Source organism: Panulirus ornatus, chromosome 50 (assembly GCF_036320965.1).
Source record: "Panulirus ornatus isolate Po-2019 chromosome 50, ASM3632096v1, whole genome shotgun sequence".
NCBI classification, from domain to species: domain Eukaryota; kingdom Metazoa; phylum Arthropoda; class Malacostraca; order Decapoda; family Palinuridae; genus Panulirus; species Panulirus ornatus.
This window is the reverse complement of record NC_092273.1, coordinates 10,325,925-10,338,424: the sequence shown is the minus strand read 5'-3', so window position 1 is coordinate 10,338,424 and position 12,500 is coordinate 10,325,925. Positions and strand designations below refer to the sequence as shown.

Here is a 12,500-nt window from a genome sequence, read left to right as displayed (position 1 = left end):
AGGCTTTCTGTTAACTGCCTAGGCTTCCTGTGAACTCGTATCTAATTATCTGAAGGTTCTGTTTCTTATACACACTCAAGACCCAACACTCACAAAAAAAAAAAAAATGATTTCTAAAACACACATTACACCGAGTCATCTTACATTACCTACTTTTTTCCCCCCACAAACAAGCAGAAGCTGTCACTTCGGAAGACCAGTCCTCCTTGAACAGGTTCTTCGCCCTTCCCACCAAGTGAAGGTGACCAATCAATCACTACCTCGCCGCAGACCTCTCGTACTACTTGTTGACGCGGAGAGGGTGGTCTATGGTCCATGTCATACGGTGAGACGCAAGTGTTCCCAACACATCACCCTCCCATATACTAAAATACCTTCATGACCGACCTAAACTTTCACTTCTCCCTGATCAATAACGGTACGGAGTTCCAATATGCAGGTGATTAATGAGCTGCATTCATGTTTAACGAAGAGGAATAACCTGTCTGGTTAAGACGAGCTGCACCGACTAATAATTTGGCAACTATTCATAATAAAAGCCACCTCGGGAACGGCAAATGGCACGTCGAAGAGAGGGATGGAAATGTCTAGTCAATGTGACGTCGTTGTCTGTCTTGGACAATCGCATGTTTACCAAATGGCGTCCTAGCTACGTCTCTTCGTTGTATATCAACTGGATGTTATATTTCTCTCTTGTGTCTCCCGTGATGATGTGATTATTACACGAAAGTGCACTTGGGTACTTATCGTGTTTCATTTTCCCCGTGAACTCATAGGAATATATATATACAAAATCACAAGAACTGCGTTCCTCTACCTCTCAAGACCAGGGAAGAAGACTGATGGAAAAGCTGGAACCCCATATTCCCATGGAAATCAACCTCAAATTATTAAAGCCACTGGTGGGGATTTTCCATCAAGACGGACTTATGGTCTTGTGTGAAGCTGGTGGCTAGTCTTCACAGCTTCACAAAAGTCATCCTAACAAAAGGGTCATCCATGTCAAGTTTCAGCTCTGAAAGATCGGCATATATAGAGGGCATGAGAAGAATGTTCACAGACACAAGACATACGCAACAGACTCCATCCATACGAACGGTAAAAGACCAGAGGCTACAGAGAGACGAATCTGTCTTATGAATACATTCCCCCACTCTTCGAATACTGGAATAAAATACATACATTTATACAGAAACTCCACCAGGAAAACACGAGAATCCTGAGCTCTTTCGTGTATTACCACATCTTCAAAGGACAGTTACAATCAGAGAAAATATATATACAAGAGGTTATATATACAGAACCGGTTCTGTACGCATATTTGTATCTATTTTCTCTCTCTGTAACCAGTCCTCTGAAGATGAGGTAATACACGAAAGCGCTCAGGATTCTCGTGTTTCCCTTTTCCTATTGGTGTTTCTCCATTTACAAAGTCACGTGTTGATTCTCTCTCTCTCTCTCTCTCTCTCTCTCTCTCTCTCTCTCTCTCTCTCTCTCTCTCTCTCTCTCTCTCTAAATATATATATTCTACCTTTCAAAATCCACTCCTACTTCCAGTCTCGTTTCTTTGAAAGAACGCAAATAGCGTCCCTACAGCTCCAGCCCATAATCTACACAAACATTATTCTCCGGGCATACAGTACCTGAGTTGAGGTGCTGAATGTGTAACGAGGGATTCCGGGCTCTGACGTACGTGTTCTTAATCTGGGTCTTACTAAGACGGTGGCACCTGCTGCGGCGTTCGGGGAAAAAGGGATTCGCCAGGCAATCCGGATACGGATTCTGAGACGGTAAGACAAAGAGACTTGACTCCGTCCGGGAGACAGGTACACATGTGTTGGCTGCTGGGTAGCGGAGGAATGTCCTAAACTCCCATTTAGATATATTGTGAGTACAATAAATCTGGAGGTTTCCGCAGCTCCGTCGAGTTTGTAAAAAGAGATTCCCGGCGATTCTGCGATCCGGAAGGATTTGAAGTCGACGCTCCCGGCTAATCTCAGGGGGCCCCGGCTATCGCAACGCAATCTGGTGAGCGAACGATCAACTACGTCGGCTCCCCAGATGCTCCCCGAATCACAAATTGTGAGAATGATCTTAGAATTATCTTGACCACCTGAAGAAGGTGTTTGACTACGACATTTTTCTTTTTTTCGATTTAATCACTTCATGTCGACGGCCTTAAATCTAAGACCCAGCGTATCGCTCGAGGCCGGAGCGACCGACCAAGCGAACGACCGACCGAGCGACCGGCCAACGAACACACACAGATCACGAGCAAGACGAAGCGGCTGATGTCCGCCACCCTGCACATTTAAGACCCACGTCCCAGGCTCGAACGCGGTCACACGCTCCCACGATCACTCCGCCGGGGCGTTGCTGGACTCCACACTGCTTATGAGTGAGAAGTCACCTTCGGCGAGGTCGTATCGACGAAGCAGAATCCCGTCCAAGAACTCCTCGTTGGAAATGAGTGCATCCTTTCCCTGCTACTGACTACAGCGCGAACTTCGAGCTGCAGGAGGACCCGTTCCTGGGGTCATATACCAGCAGTAGTAATAATATGGGGAAGAAACGTGTTTAAGAAAACGATAAATAACATAGCCAGGCTTAACCAAGTCTAGCATCAGTAACCTACAGTGCCACAGTAAACTGTTACGGCCGTGACGGCCTGTAACACAACGCCATAATCAAAGGTAATGACACCTTCATACAGACAAACCTCTACTACTTAGGATCTTCCTTGTGTGGAAGAACCTTTGTACTTTACGTCTATCCAAGCCTGACATTTGCGAGTTCAAGGATATTATCTGTGGTAAAAGAGGCCATCATGCCATGATATCTCTTGGGAATTTTACGAATAACGTTGTGAAATAACAGTAAAAATCATTCATTTCTTTTTTTCTTTTATCAACCAAATGGATGAAGGGTAACGATGTGTCTCTGTAGAGGGGGAGGGAACAGTGTCTTTATAAACACCAGCAGAGAGAGAGAGAGAGAGAGAGAGAGAGAGAGAGAGAGAGAGAGAGAGAGAGAGAGAGAGAGAGAGAGAGAGAGAGAGAGATCACTGATGCGAACCTGCTTAGACACAGAAGACAGTTGGCGATGGTCTCCCAATTCTGAGTCATCCAACGAAAGTTGAATATCGAGAAACACACGTCACCTCCACCATCCCTGCAGCGGCCAGTCTCCAACCTCCACCTTCCCTGCAGCGGCCACTCTCCAACCTCCACCTTCCCTGCAGCGGCCACTCTCCAACCTCCACCATCTGCCTGACCTCCAACATCCGCGTGTCGGCGGATATGTTACACTTGGGACTCATCTGACCCACAAATACGCGGCGGCCGTGGCGCCTGGCGGAGGGTGCGCACAGGTATGTAGCAGTGTGAGAGGCCCGAGGGTCACCGAGTGTCCTCACCCAGTGCCACGGTCAGCTCCAGGATCCTCCTGGATATTCCAGCGTTCCGTCATGTACAAACCAGCGACGCCATTGACGGGCGGCCATCACGCCGTCACTATGACCTCCTCCTCCTCCTCCTCCTCCTCCCCGTTATCTCCCACATATCTCTAATCTCTTCCTGGAAACAGGCGCGGGATAGATGGATACGATCAAAGTCGACTGCGTCGCATCAGGGAGCCACACACGACCCACACTGAGCAGCTCGGGCGGCCAGTGTCTCCCGGCCGAAGATACTGGCTGTGATCAACAAAGAGCAACACCTGTCTTGCCCCATACGAAGCTGCCAAGCAGGTCCTGGACAGGCGGCGGCAGGAGCTACACCTAGACCGAACCCCCGCCTCCCCCCGGGACCCACCACATACCCAGATAACCTGGCATCACCCACACAATGGGTGCAGCTCTACAGGTCTTCCTTCACCTGCGGGACCCGATACTGTTGCGTGATTATCCGGTTCCCTCACTTACTCCCTCTCTCCTACCACCGCTCCTCGTCGTCACGTAAATGCACACACAAAAAAAGGGAGACAGTAATGGAAATAGACAGCAATACATACACAGTATCTGTTACACTCGTAATACAACGGTGTAAACTGGACTTGTAATACGAGGGTGTAAAGTGGTCCACCTCACCCGTCCTTTGGCTGTCGCCTCACTTATTAAGCCATCTGCCACCCCTGGCCCAACACCCCCATTACATGACCAACCACACCTGCCGCACTGCCACATATCCAGCAGGAAATATCTTGCAACCTACCATCACATTAACTAGCCAAACAACTCGGCTACTTCTGTCACCTGCTGGTCTACACAAATGGCCATCCAATCCACCGTGTACCACCCATGCCACTTGGCCACGTTCATCCTCCCCTGTTCCACCACACCATCTCTCCCCCTCGCCACAGCTGGAAAGCAAAACTTACTTTGTCAGAGAAGAAAACGGAAGAGCAAGTATGCAAGGCCGATGTCTCGGGGGGTGAGTGGGGCTCCCACCTCCCCTCACCCACTTACCCAACCCTTGACCTGAAGATGGCGAGGGAGTGTGGGAACCAAATCCATTACTAAATCTGTAAATCTATGGGTAAGTTGTGAGTGAGGCTGCTGACGGTATGTGCATCACAACTGTACGCTGCTCTCAGGGTCAGTCAGTCTTCTGCCCCTACAGTTAAGCAGAGGTAACCCAGTCCATGACTGAGGTTTCCCCTTGTAAAGATCTCGTTTTTATGAGGCTCTTTGGTGCCTCGAGGCTCATTTGCTACAGTTCGGGCCCACCTCACAAGAAACTTTAGTATTTCTTTTTTTAAACATCTCTTGCGATCTTTCCAACGATGTTCCTACATCTCTGCTACTGTTTTTTTAAGTAGCTGTGGACCTCAATTATCTACGCTACTTCCCTGAGTTCTGAGGAAAATAACTTTTCTTCTCTGGATTCGATTCTGCACACTGTGTGTCCAGAGCTGGGAACGCACCACACCCTCCCTCCTTCCTCACACACCGTCACCAAGACAATTACGACACAGGCGCCCGTGTCACCAAACCGGTCACTCGACTCGTTCACATCTACCACAAACTGGCCATCCCCTTCACCACCTAGCCAGTCGCCCACCCCCATCTGTCCCAATACCTCTGCTACCCATCCATCCATGTTTATCACCTAGCCAGTCGTCCAACCTGTGTACATATTACTACTACTACTACTACTACTACTATCCACCCATCTCATCAGTACCTAGCCAAGTCACTACCTTCTATTCACTATTATTACCCACCCAACCATTTAACCCCATCTATCCACATATTACTACTATCCACAGATCCACAACACCATCCAGCCAGTCACACCACCTATCCTCACACACACACACACACACCCAACCACCCACGTCCAACACATCATCGCCTGGACGTTACCAGATTCCACACAAACTTACCGACCTTTAACACATACACAAGAAAATCAGTCTCGTAAGCCATGGAATACAGGAATTCCACAATGCCCAAAACTGGATTCCCTAACAAAAGGGCGGGTCGTGCATATACAGTGAATCTTCCTCTCATCGTTTTCTACACCTACAGGAAGCTAAAAAATTTTGCTATAGGATCAACACGTCTCGATAGGTTCCCTAAATGACTGACGTTCCAGAGTCTAGAAGATAAGGATGATATCAATGAACACAACACTTCAGTGCTGTTAATGTGAACGGTTCCCACACACACACACACACACACACACACAACACACACAGAAACCGGATTTAGGCAGCTGAATAGTTGCCTATATACAATAAACCGTCATTTATTTACTTATTTATTTATCTATTTATTCATCTATCTATTTATTACACACAATTTGTTTGCAGATGATGCGCACGTCATGAAGGAAGTGAAAAGCGCTACAGGCGGACTGCATCAAGTTACAAGGGGACATAGAGACACTTTCAAAAGTTGGTCACAGTGGACGAAGTTCAATATTAGAAAATGTTAAATTCAATCTTAGAAAATGTATAAGGATGGGTCACTATAATGAATCTGGGCCATGGTGAAGGACGGCCTCTATACATGGATTACTATTTAAAAGGGAAACAAAAAAGCTGCAGGAATGTGGGCGAGAGACTTGAGATTATGGACATTCATCCTTGGGTCTTGCCAGAGTCCCACCTCAGGAGAATACTTATGACCAACTCGCTGCCTGCCAACAGTAAAAGTGCCATGAAGTTCATGGATGAGGAAATATTCAGCAAGTTACTCACACCCTACATTAAGGCTATTCAGCAAGTTATTCACATCCTACATTAAGGCTATTCAGCAAGTTATTCACATCCTACATTAAGGCTATTCAGCAAGTTACTCACATCCTACATTAAGGCTATTCAGCAAGTTATTCACATCCTACATTAAGGCTATGAACATCGTCTGAGTTTGGTTATCGCTCTACGAAATTATAAAGAGGAATATGCATATTATATTATATAAATATGTTTTCGGAAGGTTTGGCACGTCCATATAAATCATAAACATTATATACAAAACGGTAGATCAACTTTGGACAAATTGGTCGATCGTCTTCATCCACTGACTTGATTGGCGCTGCTATCACCAATGGCTGGTCTGCTGCGCACACCAAGCTCAATCTATGAGCGGTGGCGCAGAAGGACTAAACACACAAGTCACAAATCTGGAGACGTTCCTTCCAGGGGCGACAGACACGGAGATCTATCAAGACGTATCCTAAATGTTTAGGGTAAGTGCATGAGAACACAGAGATATGCTCCAGTCAAAACGAAGTGACACAATAGTTTTCAAGAAGAATTTCTACTCCCGTCAAACGACCATGAGCTTTCAGGAAGTTAACTTACAGCTGCTGCCGACGCTGCTGGCTGCTACACTGCTGTTATACCACATGAATACGTCGCCTTCGTACCAGCGGTCCCGTCTCCAGTCGGTCGGAAATTCCACAGCACCACCTACCACCAGGCAGGCAACCGCTCACGGAAAGGCCTGGCTCGCTGCCCCGGATACCACCTTCCGACAGATGTCGTCCTGTGGTGGTTTCCCCCCCCAACCCTCAGAGAGGCTGTATGGTAGCAGTTCCGCGATCTCGGTACCAATGCGCATGACACACACGCGCACATACACACACACACCCACACCACCGGGAGATCATTCACGGAGACGCCTGGAAGACCTGAGATCTGGAAGGGGGACCCACGAAAGCTCTCCAGACCTGAGATCTGGAAGGGGGACCCACGAAAACTCTCCAGTCACGACGCAAGACCTCCCAACACCTCTACCCACACGACACTGCCAGCGACTCTCGGGGAGGGGAAAGGGGTGATGATATCACCCCCAATTCTCCCCCCCATTACTATCTGCTTATCGCCGCACCGTATCTCCTCCGCTATCGCTCGCCCTGCGCACCGCTGTACCACACAAGTCTAACTCCTGCCCTTCCACAGGGAGGGCCAACCTTGAAATGAGAAATCCTCAGCCGACTGACTGTCATTTCCCTAAAGATGCTACACTTCTGAGCCCTTGCAACTTACGAGGGGTTCCTTCTTATTGTTATCCGACGTCACATCGCATGTAAAGATAACGGTGGAAAAACAAACAAACGAGAAAACGTATCTTAATCTGTGAGGAGGACGATAAAAACCCTTACGTATGATGGCCTGGCCTCTGGCCTGACCTTTAAGGGGTAAGCCAAAGGCCACGACATCATAGCCATGGAACGTACCGTTGTATTTAAGGACTGTACCATCATGTTCTAAGGGCTGGTACCGTAATGCTCAAGGGTCGTACCGTCGTGTTCTTTGGTCCTACCGTCGGTGCTCTAAGGTGTCAAAGACTGATCACATTGAGCAGTACCTGGCGTTCTCAGCAGAACTAACACCGCCTACACCCTCAGCAACACTCACCTACACCCACAGCAACACATAACTACACCCACAGCAAGCAACACCTACACCCTCATCCCGGTAAACACCCCCCGCCAAACTAAACTTCCACCCTAACCTCCAACACCATACCACGCCTTTTCCCCTTACGACCAAAGCTAAAAATAAACACCTCCAGGTCACCTAGCATACAGCAGCGAACAAAGTACCTCGCGACCCATTCTCCAGCGCACACACACACACACACAGCCGTCTATTGCACCAGACTTGGATTAACGTCCCAAAGACTCTCACTGTAGAGACAGGCGAGGGAGGACGCGCCTCACTGCCGTCCATGACTTCTGGGCCCCGTGTGTGTGTGTGTGTGTCTGTCTGTCTCTCGGCCTCAACAACACAAAAGCTGTGATTCCAACGTGACGTAACAGCCCTGACAGTTATCGGGGCAACAACAGGCTCTCGAAGCCCAGGCGGAGTCGTTGTGGCGGTAATCTTCCGTTAAGTGGCTTATCTTACGCTCCCTCTTACGTCAGCCAACACACACACACACACACACACACACACACACACACACACACACACTTATGTAAGATGAAGGAACTTTCACCCACACCTGTCCGCACCCGTTAAAACATCTGTCCGCTCCATTAAACAACCACACATACTAACACGCGCCCAGCACCTGTCCTCACCATGACACAGATACATTTGTTCACCCCGCCCCGCACCTGCACGACATCACACTCACAATTTCACTTACGTGCACCCACATATGCCTCTTTGGTAGCATACACACGTGACTCATCAACATACCTCTTATTATCTCTCCCCCCCCTTGTCTGCCTGTCACATACACACCTGTCTATCAATACACACACACATGTCTCTTCTTATCTTCTTCTCCCCGCCTGTTACGTACACACCTGTCTATCAATACACACACATGCCTCTTCTTGTCTTCTTCCACCCGCCTGTCACGTACCCACCTGTCTATAAACACACACACACACATACCTCCCTTTATCTTTCTCTGCCTGTCACATACACACCTGTTTCTATAACTTGCACACACACACACACACACACACACACACACACCCGTCACTTACACACCTGTGCCTCTCATCTGTACATGTCTATCATCAGGTCATTCGCTACACTCATATGTAACTTAAAAAGGTGATCACAAAAGCATTAACAAAGGACATATGACATCTATTCCCCGTGTGTGTGTGTGTGTGTGTGTGTGTGTGTGTGTGTGTGTGTGTGTGTGTGTGTGCAAGTACCTGTTTGTACTGTATAATTACCTATTTGTACTCCACGGGGAGGGAGTTTTACACTCGCGTGGCCTAATTTCTTGAAAATTCTCTCCTATCAAACAACCTTTTAAATCTAAGCATGCTGTCTGCATTAACCTTGCCTTTAATCATCTTATCCCATTCACTCCGCCATGGTTTTAATAAGAGGACTTTTTAACAAGTGTCTAGCTTAAATTCCATGTCGAGTCCTCAGGTCTGTTCTATCTCTAATATCTTTCCAAGAATTGTTCACTATCTACATTATCAATCTGTTTTTTAAAAAAAAAACCTTGACGGGAGTGATCAAGTCACCCCTCGCTCTTCACTCTTCACAAGGTGTGTCAATCTAAGGCCTCTAGCCTTTCCCTGATACACATTCAACGAGGCCCTAAGAGGATATATATATATATATATATATATATATATATATATATATATATATATATATATATATATATATATATATGCCACAAACCCTAAATTCGCCTAACTCTAGACTCAGCCGTGGGGGTAGAAGACCTCTGAAACCATCGTATGGCAAGGTAAGGTCCCACACCCAACTGTGGAGGGGGTAGAAGACTTCCTAAACCATTATAAAGTATACGTAAGGTGAGGCAAGGTCCCAGACCTAGCTGTGGGGGTAGAAGACCCCCGAAACCATCGTAAAGTATGGTAAGGTAAGGTCCCAGACCCACCTGTAGGACAGAAGACCTCCGAAACCATCGTACAGTATGGTAAGGTAAGGTCCCAGGACCCACCTATAGGTCAGAAGACCTCCGAAACCAAGCTCTGAAACCATCGTAAAGTATGGTAAGGTAAGGTCACAGACCCACCTATAGGTCAGAAGACCTCCGAAACCATCGTAAAGTATGGTAAGGTAAGGTCACAGACCCACCTATAGGACAGAAGACCTCCGAAACCATCGTAAAGTATGGTAAGGTAAGGTCCCATGACCCACCCGTGGGTGCAGGAGACCTCCGAACAATACACCTACGACATCCGGGATACTGATGAAAAGTCTCAACATCCACCCGATATTTCCACCAGCGTACCGCCACGGTAGGTGGTCGCCACGCAACACGCTTTCCAAACAAGACTTATCCAAAATTCCTCCTTCCTAACACCATTCCCATCTCTTCCTAAATTTCAGTGATGTCATTGCCAACCTATTCCACTACTTCCTAACATTTCCAGTGATGTCACTGCAACCAATTCCTCTCCTAACTACTTCTAGTGATGTAATGCCAATCATCTAAATCCTACTACTCAGTGATTCAGGCAACAATCCCATCTCTCCAACTACCCTCGGATATATAATCATTTTCTACCGTTTTTACAGACAAATCAACGGTCACGATCAGTATGATAGGTCAAGTCCTCAAGGGCGACCAGCGATAAAACGTAAAAACAACAAACTCAAACCTCAATACAGTATGTATGGTAAGTCCCAGAGCCACCAAATGAGCAGAAGACCTCCGAAACCATCGTACAGTATGGTAAGGTAAGGTCCCATGACCCACCCGTGGGTGCAGGAGACCTCCGATAAACCACCGTACGATATACGTCCAGGAAAGGCATACGTCAGGTATATATATACATATACACCTACGACATCCGGGATACTGATGAAAAGTTACCACATCCACCCGGATATTTCCACCAGCGTACCGCCACGGTAGGTGGTCGCCACGCCAACCACGCCTTTCCAAACAAGACTAATCCAACCAATTCCCATCTCCTTCCTAACTACCAATTCCCATCTTCTTCCTAACTACTTCTCAGTGATGTCACTGCCAACCAATTCCCATTTTCTTCCTCACTACTTCTAAGTGATGTCATTGCCAACCAGTTCTCCCATCTACTTCCTAACTACTTCTCAGTGATGTCACTGCCAACCAATTCCCATCTACTTCCTAACTACTTCTCAGTGATGTCAATGCCAACCAATTCCCATCTAAATCCTAACTACTCAGTGATGTCACTGGCAACCAATTCCCATCTTCTTCCTAACTACCTCTCGGATATATAACAGTTTTCTACCGGTTTTTACCTATACACAAAACTGGTCAAGCCATCTGCATGCATACCTCAAGTTCTCAAGGGCGACGCCATGCAGGATAAAACGTAAAAAACAACAAAAACATCAACAACTCGTCAATACAAGTCATATTCTGGGAAGCTTCCAGAAGCCAGCCAGAATGACGCAGCAAAAAAAGAACTGTCGAATAAGAACCTGATGTTCTGGACGGACGGACACACGGACGGACGGACGGACGGACGGACATCTGCTGCTACGTCGTCGGGATACCAGAATGTGATCGGACGCACGTTAAGGTCATGGCTCCAACGAGTAATTTTGTTGAGCACACGGATAGAGAGATGGACATACGGACGACCGGAGGCTCCAACGAATAATTTGGTTGAGCACACGGATAGAGAGATGGACATACGGACGACCGGAGGCTCCAACGAGTAATTTGGTTGAGCACACGGATATGGGGATGGACATACGGACGACCGGAGGCTCCAACGAGTAATTTTGTTGAGCACACGGATATGGGGATGGACATACGGACGACCGGACTTGACATACGATGGTTGGAGAGTCGTTGTCGTCCTACACTCGGACATCCGGACGGACGGGAAATATGCGTTAATATTACGTGAACCAACTCTCCACCTTTGGACACATGAGCCGCTCATCCATCAAAGGATTATCAAACTTCATCAAATGTACGACAATCTTAAGCCCGCCTTATCAGAGACACCTACAGATAACGTACACTCTGAAGGACGTGTTATCTGTGTATATGTATGTATGTGTGCGTGTATATGTGTATACAGCGTTGACACACAAAGGGGTAAGGAAAGACTTGAAATACATACACCCATCCCACTGAAATTTCAGCTCGTTCGATGATAGGGTGATGAAAATCTACGAATTCATGTGGGATGTGTGGGGGTGTACATACCCTACTTACATCCCCCTCAGCCACGTATGAATGTGCAGGGAAATCGAGCCACAGCACCAAATACACTGAGACGAAAATCAACGCCACTGGTTGGTGATCTTTGAGAGTTAGTTATGGCCATAATGCAAAGAGGTCTTCCAACATTTACTTACACCATTTAATGGCAAGAAACTAATTACGTATATACTTATTTTTCGTAATCAGATGGGGGTGAGGGGTCATTAGTCATATAGCCATGTGCAAAACGAGTAATGACCCGGACTTGTAAGAATTTTTTTTTCCATAAAAATGATCAATCACAAATTTAATATCCCCTTTTAACATGTGTGGGAACAAACCAATATATCAATCAATGAGTTCAATTATCATTATCTATACAGGTCCT

At 47.0% G+C, this 12,500-nt stretch overlaps 1 protein-coding gene across 23 annotated transcripts in view; it reads right to left on the bottom strand.

Annotated features, from left to right (window-relative positions):
* Positions 1–12,500, bottom strand: part of smash (smallish) — a 435,656-nt gene that overhangs the window by 101,659 nt on the left and 321,497 nt on the right. For 3 of the 23 annotated variants that reach the window (XM_071691395.1, XM_071691402.1, XM_071691399.1), the window contains exon 1: positions 6,811–7,265. The exons of the other annotated variants lie outside the window; for them this stretch is intronic. The gene's annotated coding sequence lies outside the window, so the exon portion shown is untranslated. Of the gene's footprint in view, positions 1–6,810; positions 7,266–12,500 lie in introns of those variants that run through there. 23 annotated transcript variants of the gene reach the window in all.